Source organism: Cataglyphis hispanica, chromosome 24, assembly GCF_021464435.1.
Source record: "Cataglyphis hispanica isolate Lineage 1 chromosome 24, ULB_Chis1_1.0, whole genome shotgun sequence".
Classification (NCBI taxonomy): domain Eukaryota; kingdom Metazoa; phylum Arthropoda; class Insecta; order Hymenoptera; family Formicidae; genus Cataglyphis; species Cataglyphis hispanica.
Window position 1 is genome coordinate 2,405,779 of NC_065977.1, and position 18,341 is coordinate 2,424,119.

Here is an 18,341-nt window from a genome sequence, read left to right on the forward strand (position 1 = left end):
TTTTATTCGTTTATTTGCTGCTTGAAATGTCCGTTAATAATCATTACACGGCTTCGCGGGGGATATAAAGTTACGGGAAACGCGAAAATTATTCCACATATAATATACGTGCTCTATTTACACTTTAACAATCTGTCAATTAAATAGATTTCGAGGTTCGATTGCAATTACATTGATTACTCGCGAGCGTCTGGAAAATGTGAGCCGCTTTATCACTTTTGCGTACGCGCAAATAATCTTCGTTTAAGTGATTTTGGCTCCGGGAGAAACTTTGAGAAAGAAAGTAACCGGGGCAGAGATCTCCCACACCACGAGCGCCGCCGAGTCCTTTTAATTAATTAATTAAGAGTTTATCTGCGCGACGAGAGTTTATCGTTGTGATCTAATTAACGGATTCGAACTCGTTTACTGCTCTTTTGGGATTTATTTATTAGAAGATATAAATGTTGATCTTGCCGGGGGATTATTATTCGTCCGTGAATTGAATTAATAAAGAAGAATCAATCCCTTGCCCGGTCGCGATGAGACGTGAAACGTCCACGCCATATAACGGGAATACATTAATTGGGATTATATTAATTATAATAGTTGACGCCGTTAAATAAGTTTGCAGTAAACCACTGTAAACCAATTAACGGTTGAACAGAAATGAGCGCTGCTGCTCCCTGTATTTGCATTACAAATGTGGAAATAGTTTTTGCCCCGTGACGAAGAAGAAACTCTCGAGGAAACTATTTGCATTTCCATGAGAAAACGCATAGCAATTCATTAATTAATTGTGTATTACGCTTCTTACATATAATTACGCTAGTCAATTTTATTATTACAGTGTATTTATACAGGTATATATTTTGCATATACATAATTAGTTATTAATGTATTTGATTTTTATTCAAGATTAGCCTACATCGATATTATCGGGCTCTTATTAGTCACGTCATCATCGCGAGCGGCCGGCCCCCGATAATACTATCGGGTCCTTGTATACTGCTCGGCGAATAATTAGGGAGATTAATTAACGAAATGCGGGACGGATTGGCAGGTGCTCGCGACAGGATTAGCAGCGCGGCGCATTTAATCCGCTTTGACGTTCGCCAGCCGCGTCTCTGCCGATGTGCGAAACGCAGTCCGTTCGCAATTATCGGTCGTAAAAAAAAAAAGTCAACGGGAGGAGCTTCCGAGGATTCGAGGATTGTGAACAATGCCGCGGTGAAGTAAAGGAGCATCGTCCTTATCGGACAAAGGAGCAGGATCGCTCGATTCTTTTCGAACTCGAAGTTCGGTGATCCCCCGTCGCTTCGTTCGCAATTATTTTCCTTTTCTTTTTCCTTTTCCCTTTTTTTTCTTTTTCTTTCCTTACCTTTCACCGCGCTTTTCCTCCCCCCCTCCTCTTGGTCCCGCGGTCCTATAAATGGACGTCGCGATTAAACGAGCTGACGGGAATTGTTCGGACTCATCGCGCTGTTGAACAAAAGCCGCGTCTCATATTTTTATTTTTTTTTTCTTTTTTTATTTTTTTTTTTTTCGCTCGATGCCCGGCATGTTGTTATCAGGAGGGAGGCAGAGCGACGATAGTGCGCTTGAAAAACGGCGCCGGGTTCCAGTTCGACGACAACGTCATAGAAACGAGAATGTAATGGAGTAATATCAGAGAGAGAGAGAGAGAGAGAGAGAGTGGAGAGCGCGCGTTGCGTGACTTCGCGAGAAGTCTGTTGAGTCTCTTTCATATCTACAGCTAATTTGGATGATTCTTCCTGTAAGGGAGCGATGAAAATGGCAACGTGCGTTACGTAGGAAGGCGTTTTACAATTGGCGCTCGTTATTCGCGAGTATTTCTCAGCTAGGGCGAAATTGCACGACGGATGCGACAGTTACTCGCCTCCGCGAGTTCTCGATTTCACGGCCCCCTTGCTTTCGCAGAGGAGACCCCCTCTCCGGGCTTTTAATTCGCGAGGATCCCTTTTAATTTTCAATGTTAAACGGATGACTGGCGCAATCGGGGTTGATTACGCTTGAATTCACACTGTTTTCCTCTAGCGCGCATAAATCCTTCATCTCGCCGATTTCTGGCGCGACGCTTTTGACATCCATGATTTGGGAGCGAAATTTAGGTTGACATAAAAATGTAACTCGATTCAGTTAATCCTTTCATCCTCGCGCGATCCTCCCTCCCACCCTCTCTCTCTCTCTCTCGCTTCAATAAGCTTCAGTCAATCTCTCTTTCTCTCTATGAGCTTCAAGTCACCCGAGTCGCTTATTTACAGCTTAATCCTTCAGCGACGCGGGCTGTATTAATCATTAAAACTGACAGCCGCGCAGATACGAGGCTTTTAGCGATGAATGAATGGCGTCAAGTCGACCTTAAATCTCAAATCGCTCGTAAGTATCGCCGTCGTCGGAAACTTGCAGACCTACGCAAGGCTTTTAACCGTCATATTCTATTTCTCCGGCTGAATACCGGATGAACTCCCCCCTCCCCCTTTCCCCTCCCTCTCTTTTCCCATTTCCCTCGTTTTAACTCACACCCCCTCCCCCCTTTCATCTTTCGTTTCGCGCGATCGCGAGATCGGCACGGGTTGGAGTGCACGTGACCTCGATATCGCGCTCCTTTCTTCGCTGGCTTGCTGTCTCTGGCCAAGGATAGGGAAAATGAATTGCGAGGAAACCGCGAGAAATCTGGGTCTCCTCTGGGTATTTTTATGCAGAACTTACACAGCCACACGTTATTGTCGACGACTGTCGACTTGTGCGCGCACGGAGGAATTTTCGTTCAAATGTTTTTTTTTTTGCGTGTGCACCGTTCATTTGGAATGGAATTTGCAAACTCAATGTGTAGTTTATAGATACTCGTACAATCGATGCGAAATGGCGGTACGCTTGTAGGGGAAAAAAAGGAGCGAAAATTGAAAGGTATATTATATTATGGAATTTAAAAAAGAAAACTGAATAGGAGAATGTAACCTGTTTTTAGATATAAATTATTCTTTTTTACAGTCTTAATGCTACAAATTTTCAATACAAATTGGATCCTTAATTGATTAAACTTGTAGCCGTTTAGTCTGGACTTTTAAGGATTTATAATAGAGGTCGAATCGGAAAAAAGAAGATTTTTAACATCGTGTAAAATCTTTATTCAAACGAAGAGATAAGTAATATTTTTTTTTAGAAAAGATATTTTTATAGAATAAAAATAAATATTTTTAGAAAAGAAAGATGAAAATTCGCACAAGATATTGGTAACAAATGTAGGTACTTTTTTGATCTTTACATCTGTCATTCTCGGTGCCTTTTCAAATTTTTATTTTCTTCGAGTTCTAAAAAAACGAAATATTTCATAGTAAAAATTTAATTTTTAAATTCAAGTGTAGTAGTAAAAAATAAACTTCTTGGAAATTTCCTCTAGGGAAAATTTTTTCTCACACACTGTGTTACAAGGATCTTATTTTGCCATTCACCAGACTCCTTATTTTCAACTGGAAAATTTAAACCTCGAAAGAATCGGGTGTATAGAAGCGTTTCGACCAATCGCTCGAAGCCTTTGAAGTGAACGCGTATAGGATTGCGTGCACAAAATAGAATCGAACGATTGGTTATCAGCGTGTGGCGATTGCGACAGCAATATTCCGGTTCGCTGCTGAAGACTCGGATTGGCGAGAGTCACAAGCATTAAAGTTTGCGAGTCCTGTTTCCTCATACCTCTAGTTAGCACGAAGCTTGCGGAAGTTTGCAACAACTCTTGCTTAAATGGCTACGTCCCCCGGTTAATTCTTTCGGCATCGGCTTATATAGGTATTCCTTCTGTTCCGCCTCGTGACAGGGATCGCTTATTTCCGCCTGTTACACTTCGCCAAGTTCGCCGCGATACGCCTCGCACAAAGGATTAATGTCTCCGCGCGATGATCCCTTCGTCCGGATATCCCGTCATTGTCTGCAGTCAGTATCTTCGGTCTCTCTCGGTAGAGGAGCTGTTGTCGAGCTGCGATGTTGCGCAAATATTGTGCCCACGCAAAATTGTGTTATTCAAGCAGCAAGTTTATAGCGAGCTCCTCAAACATCGATCCAAATTGTCGCTGTAATGATATCGCGCGCATATTTGCGGAATTTTCCTTCACAGCATGATAAGGCTTTACGCTGCAATAATATTGTAATTTAAATGGAACACCCACCGTATGCTTCTCCTCATTGTTCTCTCTTTATTGTTGCAGATTGGTGGGACAGTGAGGAGATAAGGACCCGGCCCATTCTCCCTTGGTAAGTATCTCCGTTCTTGCCTCCAAGTCCTTTCAAGTCGAAATTCAAATTTCCAACTCTCTCTCTCTCTCTCTCTCTCTCTTCATCTCTTCGCGAGAACTAGATACCTCGGTAAACTAGTAGGACTTGGTAGTATTGTAACTCGAAATCGCTATTGTTCCTCGGTCTTCTTCAGCTCGCGCCGATTATTATAATTAATTGTTACTACGGCGAAAATTTGCGTCGCGTCGACGATTCGCAACGCGCAGTGCGAGAAATCGCATGAACGCGCAGATCGCATTACCCGATTCTCGTTCACTCGCGAAAAGGACAAAAAACTCGCGAATTAAGCTTGCGTGTGACGCGGAGATGCTCGCGCGCTTTGCGACTTTATCGTTCGACTGTGCAAACGAATCTGCGCGCGAATAGCTGTCAGTATAATTGCATTTCATTTCGGCATAATTTTTATTTTTAATTTGCAAGATGACATATATATATATATATATATATATAATATATATATATATATATATATATATATATAAATATATAATATATATATATATATATATATAGTCACCCTAGTAATATATATATATATATATATATATGTATATATATATATATATATACAGGGTGGCTCCAAACGTTCCAGCCAGACTTTGAAATTTTGTAGGAAATTTAATTCTGAAGAAAAAATTTCCTATAAACATGGGTCGAAAAATGCATTCTTAAGAAGTTATCGCTCAAAACCCTCTAAAATCGTGATTGTTTTACACATTTTTTTCAAATATCATGGAAAATGCGCAATCTTTAAACAAAAAGTATCGAAACAAAAGTCGTAGAAAATTAAATTATCTTTTAAATGAGAATAAAATGATTGTAGTACGTTTCATAGATTTTGAGATAACCAGTTTGAAATGCACAGAAAAATATTTTTCTTTTTTTTGCCATCGACACAGCTTTTTAAAGATACTCTCCATTAAAAAAATATTCTACAGTGCTATTTTAATTTAAAAAGAAGAATTGCTTTATTTTTATGAAAGAAAGAGATTTTTGTTTTTTATTTTTATTGATTTTTCTTCAAGAAATTTATTAAGTTTCATCTTCTTTTTATTTTATTTCTCAAAACTTATGAAACGTACTACAATTATTTTGATCTCATTTAAAAGATAGTTTAATTCTCTACAACTTTTACTTTTTATTAAAAAACGCAAACTTTTCCTCATATTTGTAAAAACATATAAAATAATCGTAATTTCAGAGATTTTTGGCTGCTAATTTCTTAAGGAAGCATTTTTCGACCCATGATTATAGAAAATTTTTTGGGAATTTCAGAATTAAATTTCCTATAAAATCTCAAAGTCTGGATGGAACATTCGGAGCCACTCTGCATATCATGTAGCTATCACAGATTACGTGACAGGTATCAGTTTTTTTATGAGAACATTAGCCCGATATTGTCGAAATGGGGAACACGACGCGAAACATTTCACATCTAAGATCGTTCGTTCGACCGTAAAATTGGATAAGAAAGATTCGAGTCACCGGAGCGCGTATGGCTCTTAATAGAGTCTTTTTGCCGGGTCTGATGCGCGGTGTGGTTGCCGCCTCTTTTTGTCTATTAAGAAGGTTGTCGGGCTAAATGCGACGACGGGGATGCTTTCGTTCGGCGTCGGAGATAAGCGTCATCGTAACGATAATTAACAAAGTTTAATCAGAGTCCCGTCTCCTCTCCAGGTCGCACTTAGTCCGGGGTTCTTTCCACCGGAATTGACGAACAATTTAATGTTTCGCCGAATCAAAGTCGATTTATATTCGCCATCATCTTTCGCCGAGCAATCTCACGCGCCCGATTTAATTAACTTCATTGCTGCTTTGCTGCACGAATGTCCGAAATTTGCAAATGTAAATTATTTATAACACTGAAATATTTCGATATTATTGGCGTTCTTTCGACAATGCAATGTCGAAATTTGCCGAAATTTTTTCCGTTATATCAAATTCGCTCATTATATAACCCGTTCATTAAGCAAATATTCAGAAAGGAAGGAAATCTGGGTGAGATTATTAAATGGCAAACTAAATAATTAAATTTCATGTAAAACCGAATATAATATTATGCCAAGTACGAGTGTGTAAAAGTCACGATTTTCATTAAATCGACGCTATATTAAATCTAATATAGCGTATCTCCGCCGACTCTTACTACTATCTAAAGCGGAAGCGCGGTCGGCTACGGACACCCCGTATATCCCCGCGCATAATCCCCGAGTTACAAATTCTATTAAGCGAGAGAGAATGGAGAAGACTGAGGGATTAAAATTACCGAGTGTCTTATTAAAAGGAGAGATTGCCTGCTTCTTTCGGTCAAATAACCAGCTCTGGGGGCTGCTCTGCCTCGAGCGAAATATCTCGAAGCGAGATCATATAGTTTCTAATTGGCCCTACCTTCCCGACCAGCAATAATTTTCAGATTAATTCCCATAGTGCGATATTCTTCTAATCTCTCGAATTATTTGACGGACGACATTCTTTTTTATCGATGCAAAACATCGATTTAATTACGCTACGTTACCGGGTGGTCACGTCGTCGAGCACAGTAAGTAGAAACGGCCACGCGGTTTTTGCCCTTCAAGCGTCAACTTTAATTCGCGCGTTTCCCTTTCCTCTTCTGCTAGAGAGAGAGAGAGAGAGGGAATCCTTAATTACGGTTGACCGAGCGGCGATTAAACTTCGCTAATTGTCGGACCGATGACGCCGGACTCTCCGATAAGCACTGCTGCGCCATACTATGAATGTGCACTCGAATCGAGATCTCTCATCCCATGCACTCGTGATGCGGACAGCGCATTTCCCTTTGATCGATATACGAGTCTGTTCTGTTTTCCAATTAGGCCTAGATACACGCTTTTCTTCACAGAGAGAGAGAGAGAGAGAGAGAGAGAGAGAGAGAGAGAGAGAGCTTCTCTCTTCAATGTCGCTCGATGAGATTTATTGCGTCCCTCATGAAATTCTGTGTGCGATTCGAGATGCAGCGATATATCGGGCGGGAAAGAAAGAGAAATCAAAGGATAGATAGGTGGGAGGGGGGAGAGGGGCGGGGGTAAGGGGGTTAGGTGGAGTACGGGCGTCACAAAGCGAGATAGCGTTATCAGAATTGCCTTCGGGAACTCCACTAATTTTAACTAACAGTGGAAATATCGCGAAACTTTTGAGCGCGGCGAGTCCTCGCCAAACAATTTATCTCTCTATCTCTACGAGAGATAGATGGGAAGGATGAAGCCGAAGAGATCGAGGAAACGAGAAAGTCAGCGAGAGAGAGAGAGAGAGAGAGAGAGAGAGAGAGAGAGAGAGAGAGAGAGAGAGAGAGAGAGAGACAGTTTCTCAGACGCTCTCGCCTCTAGTCTCTCACTTATCCACGCGCTTTGCGGTGTTGATGGGGAGGGAATGAAGGGGAGAAAGGGGTGAGCTTTAGTACGCCTTTAAAGTACGGTATAACCCTGGAAATTACAGCACGCCATCCCTCGATGCAGTATGCTCGGCAGTGGCAACTTAATAAACCGATAGGATACGATCTCTGCAAAGAGAGAGAGAGAGAGAGAGAGAGAGAGAGAGAGGAGAGAGAGAGAGAGAGAGAGAGAGATGAGAGAGAGAGAGAGAGAGAGAGCGAGTGCGTAAGCTCTTTCGCGTTAATTATTTGCGATTAAGGCTTTATTGGCGAAGTGATCATGTGTGTTGATACCCCGCCTAGCCTGTTATCTCATTGCACTGTAATTTATGGAAACACGTGACAGCTGTCCCTTGACAGATAAACGTCATGTATAATTATGCTTACGCTTTCTTTCCGACGTACGCGTATATAGGGGGCATCCTTTTTATATTTTTACGGAATTGAATCGAGTCTAAAAATCGACTTCTCATTTAATATCTCTCTTATTCTCAATTAACGATTGCAATTTATCGAAAGCTTATTGGCCGACATTAAATTTCTCTTATAATTTCTACATTAAAATCGCGTAATCGTGTCGTAAATTTGCGCTTTTTCGTTCATTCGATCGAATTATCCTCAAACTTTCAAAAAATTTCGATATTAATTCTGATTTTCGATTTTCGAGAAGCTCCTGCATACCGCTCACTTCACGATGCGGTATCTCCGCAACGATCGCCGTAGGGATTAAGCTTCGAATATCGTAATTACGAGGCTGAATTTCCCGCAAGCGGCGCTAAAGGGAGGGGAGGAAGGAGGGAGGGGGCCGCGGCGGCGGCTCGGATTGGAGGAGAGAGGTCGAAAATTTTTTCTTCATATACCGTGTACGCAAATGGCGACGGGTGCGCGGATTAACGTTTACCGTTTCGTCTTTATTCGTCGTGCTTGAGCGCGTATCGTTGATATAAACGGCCGCCAGATACGATCCGTCCGACTGCATCAACGTAAGAAGACCGCTATTGAGTTTAGCGCGCGAGAGAGCGGGATTTATCGCGGCCGTAACTAGAGCGGCTTTATGCTTCGCTGATAAACCCACGTGATGACCGTGTTCGTCATCTCGTTCCGCTGTGGTCTTATCATTCCGCTAACGATCAGACGGACAGACAAAATTGCCGGCTCTCTCCCTCGACAAAAGTCTTCCTCCGACAAAACTGAAAGCGCGAATAATAATAATAATAATAATAAAGGATTGGATCGATCGAGGATGCAAGGGTTGTAAATTGCAATGGGAAAAGTAAGAGCTGCATATTAAATAAATTTCGCGAATCGCTGAAAATTTCTGTCAAACTCTCCTGTCAAAAGTTGACATGTGATAAAAAAAAAAGTGCGACGTAAAAATTTTACATTGTCGCTGTATAAACATTGTAATATATACGATAATATAAGCGTTGTAGAAATAAAAAAATTGCTAAAGACCAAAGCGCATTTTCCCAGTTGCATTCGGCTTTCCATCCGTTTAGCACGATGCTGCTTTTTTTTCCGATGGCGGTTAAAGTTGTTAGTAGCTTAAATTCGCGATTTAATTGAAACACGCGGAAATTCCACGTTTTTTGGGTGTACCTAAGCGTGAGCGATGCTCGTTGTTGAACTTTTTTAATCTGAGTAAAATGTTTACGAAGCGGTTTGTATCCGCTTTCCTCCCTCCCCCCCCTCCTCCCTCCCCCTTCCTTCCTTTTTTTTTCGCCATGGAAAAGGAGAGACGCCGATATCGAAAACGAGAAAACGGAGAGGCGAATAAAGAGAAACGAATGCTATTTTGTCTTTTGATGACGATAAATGCCATTGCAGCTTTTTGTGCAATTTGGAAATCTTTTTTTCACGCCGAACGAGATACAAACAACGCTCGCTGTCCGAAACGAGGAGGAAGCCGTCAAATATGTCGTCCTTTCCATCTGCGTTTTAGCGCGGAAACTCGGATCTATATTAAATCCTACTAGTGCACTGTGTTGATTTTAGTGTGGCGAGGCCGGGTTCCGGGTTTGCCATAGGAATTGCCTGGACCGAAAAAGCCAATTCGCTTGATTGCGGCTCCGAAAATGTCCGCATTCGCGGCGTCGATCCCCCCCCCGCCCGCGTCTCATAAAACTCGATCGATAGACGACGAGCGCGACGACAGGCTTGCAAAAGTTTTATTTGATTACATGAGCGAAAAGTCACGCGCGGTTTTACAACGCGCCGCTCGTCTTCGCGGACGATTGCAAGTTAATTTAATTAAATGTAGCAGGTGAGAGACTCGAATATCGTTTGTTCATCGAAAGCTAAGAGAATACACAGCGGGCGAAAATTGAAGCGTTATTAAAGCGGCTCCTAAATAACCGCACTATTTCTATAAATTTATTTACTGTTAATTTTATCTACTAATTTAAACTTTTTTTTAATAAATTAATATAATAATATAAAATACATTTTTGTGTTGTCTCAATAATTTTGAATCATTTGTTCTAATTAGATATGTCGGGCGTGAGTTTGAAAAAAGAATCGCGTTTTTAAGGATGTTCTGGATGTACAATAGGAGCAAAAAATTGTTAGAATTAAAAAGAAAATATGTTTCTTACGTTTATACTGTTTGAAAAATCAAAAAAAAAAATAAATCCGGGTTATGAAAAAAATTTAAGTATCACAAAATAATATGAATTTTGACGTCTTTGTAAAAGAAAATAGTTGTACTTAATGTTTTTCTTAATTTATGGCAAAAACTTTTGATCGTGAATATCCTCTAAAATCAACTGCAAAAAACAATGAAAAACGAGTAATTTGCAGAAAGAGAAAAAGAGACAGATCATATTTTTCTACAATTTTTAGTAAAAAACTTTTAAACGAATTAGTGGATATAAATCAAGTTTTGCACAAATATTTATTAGAATTTCCTTAATATATGTGAAAATTTTCATTGGTAATATTTTTTCTTTGTCAAATTTGTCAATAAGTTCTACAATAAGCGATTTTCCATAAGCATCAATAGTAACTTTAAATTTAAATAACTTCCAAACCATTAAGAGAATTGTGCTTAGTTTTTAGCACAATTATTAACACAAATATTCAGAAGAAATATTATTAACACAAATATTCAGAAGAAATAATAGAACAATCTATGAAATTTTAATGCTTTTGCTAGTATTTCGGTATATGTCACATACATCCTTAAAGCTATTTGTTTCACATTTTTCTAAAGAAATAAAAGTCAAATAAAATTTATTATATTAATTCTATTTATTTGTAAGCAATAATGCATACTTTTAAGAAATATTTAACATCATTAATTTGTTACGTAGGTGAAATAAGGAGATTATAATATGAGAAATTGCGAGATTTTCGAAATTACATACCATTAATGTGTTAATTATTTCATGCGTGTAAGCTCTAAGAAGATTATAATATTATAAATTGTTTTCAAAATCATTTCATTACGCTCTTGTCCAAATCGCATCGGTGCTTGTATCGATAGATACGTAAGATCTTTTTTTACAGTATTAAAAAAGAATGGCACGAGAAGTAAACAAGAGAAAAGAAAATTGCCCCTAAAATATTAAAAATTTTTAAAAAGTTAAATTTTTTTAGGCTGTTATTAGAATCAATATGGAAGGAAAAATAGTGTTTTGCCTGTATGAAATATATAGTGGAGAATAACAAAGAGTGTGCGTTATATTAACGAAAGAGCACGTGAATCATATGTTAGAATTTTGAAATATGAATCTGAATACATTTTCGATTTATGTAAAGTGATCAAATAGATTTTTAAGAGCATCTATTCTATATAATATTTCTTATAATAAACTGTTTATTTTATATATAGCAGTCCGTAAAAAATAATTATTTTTTAAATCTAATAAAGTGTTGTTTTTTAGTACACTATATATATATATATATATATATATATATATATATATATATATATATATATATATATATATGAACGCTATTTTGGCAATTTATATTTGAATTTAGAAGAATTATTGTTTAAGTCGCTTTGTATTGCAAAGGTTTATAATTTGATTTTTTTTTTAATTTATAGATCAAAAAATTGAAAAGAGAGGAATATATATTCATCTTTATATGATGGCATGTTGAAAAATATATTATCTGAAATGATGTTTATAATACATTCTTTTTTAAAAACTGATTTAAGCAATCTTCCCTATATTGCGATATAATAAACAATATACATTATAATTTTGAGTATATATTATATTTTATTTTATTCATTAAAATTTGACACAATCAAAAAATGGATATACATGTGACAGTTACGGCTTCGATATACCGGGCTGGCAAGCATTTTTATCTCTAAGATCGTGTCGCAATTCTTTGAAAATGTGAAATTCTATCGTTTGTTAATGTGAACGGTGTGCTGATAAAATACTCCCTCGCCAGAACGATATGCTTTTTTCGATGCCTTTTAACTATCACGATGGGGATCGGTCGCTCGAACGCATTCGCCATCAGCATTTTCTTCTCGCTTTGCGTGTCCTCGATCGCAATCAATTCCTCTCGGAAGACTAGTCAAGTTATTAATCGTCATTAGCGACGATCTTTCATTCCGTCTTGGCGCGTGGAAGGAAGGGGAACGGGTTACGTCCCAGCCCTTTTCTCTATCCCGGAAGTGTAGCTCGTATTTGTTGCGCTCCTCCCAGCCGGATATAACTATTGATTTGCCTTCGAAGGAAAAGAAAAATGGAAGAAAAATGGAAGTCACCGCGTGTCTCTCTCTCTCTCTCTCTCTCTCTCTCTCTCTGTCTGGAGACTCCAGATTACAAGCGTGAGTGTCTCTGCTTTTTTCTTCCGTTTCCTCCCCCTCCCCCCCGCCCCTCTTTTTCCTCGGCTTTTATCCTGGCGGAAAAGAGGTGGGGGAGAAGAAGTGGTGTCAGCCGCAATTAGTCGTCCCGAATTTTTAAGCGTCACACCCCGTACCTGCTCGTCATCAATCATTGATAATTGAAGCACGGCCGGGTCGAAAAGTCGAAAAGAACCAACACTCCCCGTGCACGGTCGCGTCTGCAGTTAATCATGGACGATGAACTGGCAGCTCGCCGCCTGATGAACAAGACTCGACCGAGGTGGGGAGGGGGAGGCGGGGTAGGCAGGGGGGACACTTGCGCTCGCACAGGACACGAGTCCTCGCGTGAAGCGGACCCGGAAGTTCCTGCCGCGCGGAGCGAGGTAGTTGAAAATTCTTTATTATAATAACAAGAGGAAGAGAGGACGGCTCCCTTCGGCGGAGGTGGGGGGCGGGGCGAGGGGAGAGGGTAGGAGAGGGGAGGAGAGAAAACTTAATTAAGTGCTAGTGGTGGCGGACCGGAATTTTTTTTTTTTTTTCTTTGCGCGGTCGTGTAATAAAAGATTATGCTAACATAAGGTATACAGGACTAACGAACGGCGCCCCGAGTTTCGCGTTGACTCAAGAGCGTGGGCGCGCCGCTTAAAGGGGAGGCAAATTAAATTACGTTGCCGGCGTACATCTTTTTTTTTATTCTCTCTCTTTCTCTCTCTCTCTCTCTCTTTTTCTCGGCAGACGCGCGGATTGAAACGCCAGTCTATATTTCGTGGCGCCCGAGCACCGAGTCGCTCTTTTTCAGTCAGCTTGTAATTTAGGCAGAGAGAGAGAGAGAGAGAGAGAGAGAGAGAGAGAGAGGAAGGGGGAAAGCGTGGGTTTACATTCGGCGAGATGCTCCGCGTGCGCGATTCTTTTATGAAGCCACATTTGATTATCCGAGCCGCAGTATTATGTAAACAATTTCTCTCGCGTCGTCGTTTCAGCGAGGAATTAATACACGTAATATATATGAGAAAAAAAGGAAACAGAGAGAGAGAGAAAGAGAAAAGATATTTAAAAGTGTTATAAGGGAATATATGTGCGGAGTGATTCGGGAGAGGGAGCAGATATATTTGATAAATTCAAGAGTCATGGAGACAATTTTAAATGAAAAACGTGCTGCGACATCGGCGATTTCGAGTCTCGATGATTATACGTGATAACAATGGGAGAACCATTCGCATTTGATTAACCTATGCATAGTAGAATCAAATTACAGCATTAAGAAGACCGGGGCACATTATTGCGATAACGCCGGCATTATTATTATTCCATCGAGCATTGCATTGTTATGCGGCGAATCCTCTCTCTCTCTCTCTCTCTCTCTCTCTCTCTCTCTCTCTCTTCCTCACGTGCGTGTCACGCAATGTTAGGTAATCCACGTTACGTTTGCAGGGATACGAGAGATCGCGATTCGCGCTATGCAAAATTATGCGCGCTATCATTTCTACCGAATTAATGTAAATAGCCGCGATGTAATGGGCGAACGGCGGTCGAATGGCATCAATTATGTCGGCGCGCGTGTAAATAAGTGCCGCGTTCTACGAAAATTATTATAATATATCCGCGCGACAAGCGCGAGGATTAATTTGCGCGTCGGCGTTCCTCGCATTCATCAACTCTGTTTATTAATCGCCGACTAACGTTAATCATCCATTGCGGATACGGTGGACATCGATGCGGAATGTATTTTACATTATGTATGGCAAAAATTTCAAAATCCGCAGCTGAGCCATTTTATTTAGAACGTTTTAACGCCGTGGCTTCCCGACACCAAGATTCTCAGCTCGACTCCCCTCCCTCCCTCCCTCCCTCCCTCCCTTTGTCGGCGCCGGTGAATACCAAAGTTATTCATAGCTCATCTTGAGAACGTTTTATTTTGTAAAACTCGTGCAATCTAAATAAATATCTGAATAAATAAATATCAATCTGAAAAGAATCGAACTCGAATAAGTTAATCGAAATAAATTTAAATAATTTAATCGAATATTTGCATATGCATTGTAGAAAATTTCAATAGTTTTCATTTTGTAAATATTTTCTTTTTCTTTTCATTCAAAGCAACAACAACAAAGTGATATTTAAAAAAAAAAAAAAAAAGTATATTTACACAAATATCATGTATACATACGTGTCGAATTGAAATATAAATAAATGAAAGAAATTTAAATTAATAAGTACAAAGTTAAAATCCATAAAAGTAAAGGAATTCGATGCACGCAATTACAAATTGCAGTGCAATTTTAATTTAAAATTACAACAGTGCAAAATAAATTTTTTGACCAGCAGTGGTCAAAATTGTCTCGGCCTCCGCGGATGCGGATACGACGGAGACGCTGGATTTAATCTCGGCGCGCATAACTTTTCTACGAGCTCGAGTGGACTATACGAGCGTCGTCTCTCCCACGTAAAATTCTCTCGTCGCGAGCGCGCGAGACACGATCCTTTACGATCGCCCGGCGTCTCGTCGCCACGATTCGCGCGGCCGTCCCTCTCGTCCATCGAGATATTCATAATGCAGCCTCTCTCTCGGTCGGCAGGGATGACGGGGGCGGCAGGGGCAGGGGCAGGGGGAGTTGCGCCGACCGTTGAGTTTCCCCATTTTCCAAGTTTCGCGCACGCCGCTTTAGCATGCATCCCGCGATCGTAAGTCGCGGCCGCGCACCTAAGCTGCATACGTGCGGACACGCTTTTCCGCGACGCGGCGGAAAACTTTTCCCGCCCTCTCTCTCTCTCTCTCTCTTCCCCGGAGTGGGGGAGGATAACTTCTCGCGCCGACGCGGCGGCGCATTAACGACTTGATTATCCGCGAACTGTCGTCGGGTTGTTGCGTAAACCCGCTCGCATCCGCAGGAGCTCGCGGGATAGGATAGCGGACTCTTTGAATAAACCATGAGATGCGCATATACATACACACACACACACGTACGGAGCTAACTATTGTACCGTACTGTACTACGGATATAGTATACTTCGCTCAAGTGGCAGTTATCGGCCGTCTATGCTTTACTGATATTATTCCGACTATTCTGACCGCGGAATATCGAGAGATCCTCGATCATTTTGATTTTCATGGAATGTATACGCAACATTGCGAGGAGGCGAGGGGAGAGGGGGGGAGGGAGAAACGGAGGGTTTCGAGTAGCCTGATCGATAGTCCCTTCAACCGGTGGCGATTAGATCGCTCCTCGTCACGACCGGCATATTTCAGAATGATGGATCTCGCGAAAAATGGTAGCAGGCTCCCTTTTTCGCTCACGGTGACGAAAGAGAGAGAGAGAGAGAGAGAGAGAGAGAGAGATTGATTCGATTACGTACAATTCGATCCCGCGCGAATTAAAGTCGCGACTGTACCCGATCGCCAACTTGGCTAACGACGACGTAATCGGCCGTTTCGCTGGCCGAGAATCGCTCCCTCGTTGAACTTTCGAAATAGCGCCCGTAAGATAGATCAGATCGTGTAATGACGGGGGAATTTCGCGTGATGAAATAAAAAAAAAAAAAGGAGAAGAAGTTTATAATGGTTATGAAGATCGATTTTTCACATTTTTTATCTCACGCTCGATCGTATAATTTCCTCGTCAGCTCACCGTTCCCGATTAACATCGATATCAAAGACGATTCTTGAAAAGACGAATCTGGCGCTGCCAGAAACACGCCGGCGATTCAACTCTCTCTCTCTCTCTCTCTCTCTCTCTCTCTCTCTCTCTCTCTCTCTCTCTCTCTCTCTCTCTCTCTCTCTCTCTCGGCATAGACAGGCTCGAGCCACTTGACTGACAATGCGCGCATTGTAAGTCGAGAACAAAGAAAATCTTTCGCCATCTGGCAATTTTTTAGGTCAGCTGAGACACTCTTTTCCTCTCGTCTGAGTGTATACAAACTTCATCGGGAAGTTTAATCGAAGCGATCGACAACTCTCGGATTTGCTTATCTAGCGCTCGAAATGCGTACGAGACTTGGAGTAAATGTACGCGTCAACAAATTAAACATCTATGTATATACTGGGTGTCTTAAAAATTTTGACACACCCGAAGTGTGAAGGTAGATTGGGTCAAACTGAGTCGAAAAGTCCTATATCATTTTGCAAAATTCGCAATATTTTTTGCGTTATTAATTAAAATATGTGAGCTAATGAGCGCGTTGGAAAGCAGTAGGCCGGTATCGGCAGGCATGTACGACGGATTACTTGTGTACGTCTCTTGGTAACAAAAGCATCATCTAAGCGAGAGGTGGAGTCACGCTGTCACCTCTTGCTTAGATGATACCTTCGTTGTTAAGAAACGTACACAAGTAATCCGTCGTACATGCCTGCCGACACCGGCCTATCGCTTCCAACGCGCTCATTAGCTCACATATTTTAATTAATAAGGCAAAACTATTGCAAATTTTGCAAAATGATATAGAACTTTCGACTCAGTTTGACCCAATCTACCTTCACACTTCGGGTGTGTCAAAATTTTTAGGACACCCTGTATATGCTTAGATCGAGCTGCCGAATAATAATTAACGAAGGGACGATAACGCGAGTACCGAGAATCTCATGGAGTGACGGCGAGAGTGCGATGACGAGCGTCTATTATCTTTACGCAGACAATAGGCAATGTGCGTCCGACCGACTGGAACAAGCCTCTTGTTAACTATAATACTCCCCTCCGGGAAGAGGCCTGACGCGAGTAGCGTTATTTCGCCGGACGGCCGTCGTTGTTTACAGTGTCATTGACAGGCGAAATTCCAGACAGAGAGAGAGAGAGAGAGAGAGAAATCTCTCCTCTATCATATAATCGTTCCCCCTCCTTCACTCGATAACGTAACGTTTCATTAATCGCGCGATCTACAACGTGCGGCTACGGCCGCGTTCATACGGCGTTCTTTCACTCGTTCGTCCTTGCGAAATTTCCCCGGACGAGGGGAAATACCGTATCGCGTGGAGGTGTGCTAAGCAAGTGTGCGCGACGCGTAACGTAACAGCGCAGCACAAAATCACCAATCCTTCCGGACAAGTTTGCGACAACGAAATATAGACACGGTCGCAATTGCGCGACGGCTGTCTGACTCGCGCCCACGATTTGCCCGGGACTAACTGCGAGCGAGGGATCCTCGTGCATCTGTCACAAAATATATCCAACATAGGCATTACAAAGTCGGACAGGTGTCGTTACTCACGACGGCAAAACCCGCGATGGAAACGGAGAGAAAAGGACGAGAACGAAGGATCAACAAGAGGGTGGAGGAGGGGTGAGGGGAGGGGGAGAGTGGGGAAAAAGGGAGGAGCGAACTCCCATTTATTTTGGTCACGAGAGAAGGACGTGCGTGAGTGTGTGTGTGTGTGTGTGTGTGTGCGCGCGCGCGCGCGTGTTCCTTTTTCGCGGGGGCGGTTCCGTGTTTCTGTGGAGCATCGAGGAATCGGGGGCTGACAAAAAAGTTCGACAAAAGGAACAAAGGACCTGTCACGAGCGCGATTGTCCTTGCGTCCGAATCGTTTTGTCGCGTTATTTATTTATCGGATAAAAATCCCCCCTCCCCCCCCTTTTTCCCATTATTTTTAATGGCCCGGCTTAATTGGCTTCGAAAATGAGTTTTGAATTTTTATTAGATACCACCCACGGTATCCCAGCTTGTATCGACGTATAAAATTTCCCCCACCGTAGCGAATATCGCCCCGAATTTTAGCAGTTTATCGCTAAATAATGCTTATTACGCACTCGCGCGTATTTCATGTCCATTTACCAGAGCGCATAATAGCTGCAATATTTAATTAATATTTAATCTGTTTCGATGAATTTCTATCATATATTATTAATCAGCCTATTA

At 41.3% G+C, this 18,341-nt stretch overlaps 1 protein-coding gene across 2 annotated transcripts in view; it reads left to right on the plus strand.

The window, feature by feature from the left end:
* The window catches only part of LOC126858091 (leucine-rich repeat-containing protein 24-like), a 141,858-nt gene that overhangs the window by 90,146 nt on the left and 33,371 nt on the right, over window positions 1-18,341 (plus strand). For both annotated transcript variants that reach the window (XM_050608130.1, XM_050608131.1), the window contains exon 2: window positions 4,206-4,251. The gene's annotated coding sequence lies outside the window, so the exon portion shown is untranslated. The remainder of the gene's footprint in view (window positions 1-4,205; window positions 4,252-18,341) is intronic.